The following is a 3382-nucleotide window of genomic DNA, read 5'->3' on the forward strand; positions in this document are numbered from 1 at the left end:
CTCATTTAGGTTGCATTTCTAGGCATTCGTCTCATTTTAGTTGCATTTAGAGTCATAATTGCATAAGTCGTCGTTATTGTACTCTATTACGCTCCGTTTGTGTTTTCTTTGATATTTCAGGTGATTTTACAATCATTTGGGTGCTTTCGGAGTGTTTGGAGGTGGAACGAATGATCACCGGATGGTTTGAGTCGGAGACGAAGTGTTTGATCGGAGAATTGAGTTTTCCGGGGATGATTAACTCGATGTATCGCTTGTGCATAGCTCTCAAGATCCCTCGTTGGCTCGCAAGATCCCTCGTTGGCTCGCAAGACATTTATCGTAGGCTCGCTACATCTATCGTCGTGCCTCATCGCTTCATAGTTGCTTGCTTCACTAGGCCAGCGAGGGATGGCTCGCTAGCTCCCTCGCTGCCTCGTTGCTCGTCGCCTTGGCCTGCTATGCATCTCACTAGGCCAGCGAGGGATGGCTCGCTAGCTCCCTCGCTGCCTCGTTGCTCGTCGCCTTGGCCTGCTATGCATCTCACTAGGCCAGCGAGGGATGGCTCGCTAGCTCCCTCGCTGCCTCGTTGCTCGTCGTCTTGTCTTTCTGCACTTCACTAGGCCAGCGAGGGATGGCTCGCTAGCTCCCTCGCTGCCTATAGCTTCGTCGCTTAGCTTGCTACACACACGCGCAGGGCAGCGAGGGATGGCTCGCTAGCTCCCTCGCTGCTCTACCTTCTTGCTAGTCGCTCATCATGATGCCAGCGAGGGATGGTGCGCGAGATCCCTCGCTGCCCATGCCTCGCCATCTATCTTCCCGTGTGCGCGGCTCGTGCTCGGGTTTGGCTGCCACATCATCGCTCCATCGACCAATCATCGACGACTTTTATTTTTTATTTTCACATTTATTTATTTATTTTATTTTAGAAAATAGGAGCATATAAATACTCAAGGGAACTAATTTATTTCTCTTATGTTATTATTTTCCTAGAATTCTTTTAAACGTTCAGTTTTATTTCTCTCTCTACACATTATTGAGCCCTAGTTCATTCCATTCAATTAATCAATCTAGAGGTAATTCAATAATTTCTTTTGCTTTTATTCTTTCTTATTATTTTCGTTTCTTAGATTAATTCGTCCTTTGATTATGAATCTCGTTTTCATTATGTATTCCATGCTTGTTAATTCAATTATGAGCGAGTAGTTATATTCTAGGGCTAAGTTAGGGAAGCCATGTTTATACCATGATTGTTATGCAATAAAGTTTGCTAATCTATAGATTATTGCTTGAGTAATTCCAATTGATTTGTTCTTAATCGTTGATTCATGTTATCGGCCAATTTCATGGATTAATTATCTAGCTAATAGGAATTAGAATCGAAAGATCGTGTTTTTAGAGGCTTTGTACAATTGGCAATTCTGATTATGTTAGCGATCGTACTGCATATGTTGAATTGAAAGTGTTAAGACCCGACCGTAGGATTAGCATGTACTTTAATTACTCGACCTAGTTTATTCGTTGTCGAATTGAATTGTGTTATTGGATTGGTATAAGCATGGTGAACCGAACAGACGCCCTAGACCTTTAATTCATTGATAAATTACGCATTTTTATTATTGTTTTAGCTTTAGTAGTTAATACTCAAACTCAACTTTCGTTATTGAAATAGTTCGTATAATTGGGCAAAAACTAATAGAACTTGTCTCCCTGTGGGATCGACCCGTATTTGCTAAGTATCTGCTAACAACAGACACCGTGCACTTGCGGTATCACTTTTTAATTCATCAAGTTTTTGGCGCCGTTGCCGGGGAGACGGCTAGATTCTATTAGTTTTAGTTTGATTATTTGAACTGTTTCCATTGTCTCATTGGAACTCTCAGTTCCAATTGAGGCAAATCTCACTGCGTTTTCTTTCGTTGTTGTTTATGCCCAGGTCTGCCAGAACGGGTACCTTGGTTCCTCCCGATCCCGATCTTGGAAAGACCCTTCGTCAACTAAAAAAGCAACAGAAAAAGAAGAAGCAGTCAGGGTCCCAAGACTCACAGACTCCACCGAGTCACACGATGTCTAAATCCCTGAAATCATATGGGGTTCCTTCCTCGAATAGTGTTCCGACTGGGCTCACAATGCCAACTATTGATGCAGTCAACTTTGAGATCAAGCCCGCTCTAATCTCCATGGTCTCACAAAGTCAATTTGGTGGCCATCCATCTGAGGAACCCACCAACCATTTGCAGAGGTTCAACCAACTGTGTGGTACTATCAAGCATCAAGGGGTCACTCAAGACCAATTGAAAGTCATGTTGTTTGGTTTTAGCCTTCGTGATAAGGCTCAAACATGGTTGAATGATGTCAAGGAGACAGAGTGGAGTGCTATTTCACAGGCCTTTCTAGAAGAATTCTTTCCACCCACCAAGACTGCTGAAATAAGGCATAAGCTGACTACATTCACTCAAGAACCTGGTGAATCACTTCGAGAAGCCTGGGATAGATTTAAGGCTTTGCAGCGGTCGTGTCCGCATCACAACATTGAAAAATGGTTCTTGGTTCAGATTTTCTACCATGGTTTGCAAGATGAAACAAAGAACACGGTTGATTCTGCTGCTGGGGGTGTTTTTCTTGACAAAGAAGTGGATGCAGGTTATGATTTTCTTGCCAATTTAGCTGCCAACCATTACAGCACCACCAGATCCACATCTAAGAAAGGAAAATTGGATGTCGATGCTTATGCTCTATTGTCCTCACAAGTGGCAGCCTTGAACCTGAAGATCGATTCTTTGAAGGCTCCTCAGTCTAGTACTCCCCCAATGAGTATTAATGCTATGTCTAGTGTAGCTCCAGTGACAACTTCTTACTGCGAAGTATGTGGAATCCAAGGTCACTTTGGTCATGAGTGCTCTTATAGTTTACAGGATACTACGCAATTGGAGCAAGTGAATGCTTTTCAACAGAGACAACCCAATGACCCATACTCCAATTCATTTAATCCGGGTTGGAGGAACCATCCAAATTTCTCATATCGGGGCAACAATGTTCAGAATCCTCAACCCCAGCAACAATGGTCGCAACCACAGTTCCATCCACCTCAACCACATGTTGCTAGGCCTCCATTTCAACAAGGAGCCTCACATAATGCTCCCCCGGGGTTTAATAGGCCCCCGCATCAAGGATATCAACAACCCCCTCAGAGCAGTGCTACTCCAGAGCCTAACATGGGTGATCTGTATAAGCTCATTGCAAATATGCAGAAGACCGCAGAGATAGCTCAAAAGAACCATGATGAGAGCATCAAAGAGTTGAAGAATCAGAATAGAATGTTGGAGAATCAAGTTGCTCAACTTGCTGACACTCTATCTCAAAGGCAACCGGGTACACTACCAGGGCAACCTACTCCGCCCCA

General features: G+C 43.7%; 1 non-coding gene across 1 annotated transcript; it reads right to left on the bottom strand.

The window, feature by feature from the left end:
- Positions 1–2406: 2406 nt before the first annotated feature.
- On the bottom strand, positions 2407–2512 carry LOC130471161 (small nucleolar RNA R71). Its single transcript, XR_008931824.1, has one exon. It is a non-coding gene; the product is annotated as a small nucleolar RNA R71 (small nucleolar RNA).
- Positions 2513–3382: the final 870 nt, after the last annotated feature.

The sequence above is a fragment of the Spinacia oleracea genome, chromosome 3, assembly GCF_020520425.1.
Source record: "Spinacia oleracea cultivar Varoflay chromosome 3, BTI_SOV_V1, whole genome shotgun sequence".
In the NCBI taxonomy this organism is placed as follows: Eukaryota; Viridiplantae; Streptophyta; class Magnoliopsida; order Caryophyllales; family Amaranthaceae; genus Spinacia; species Spinacia oleracea.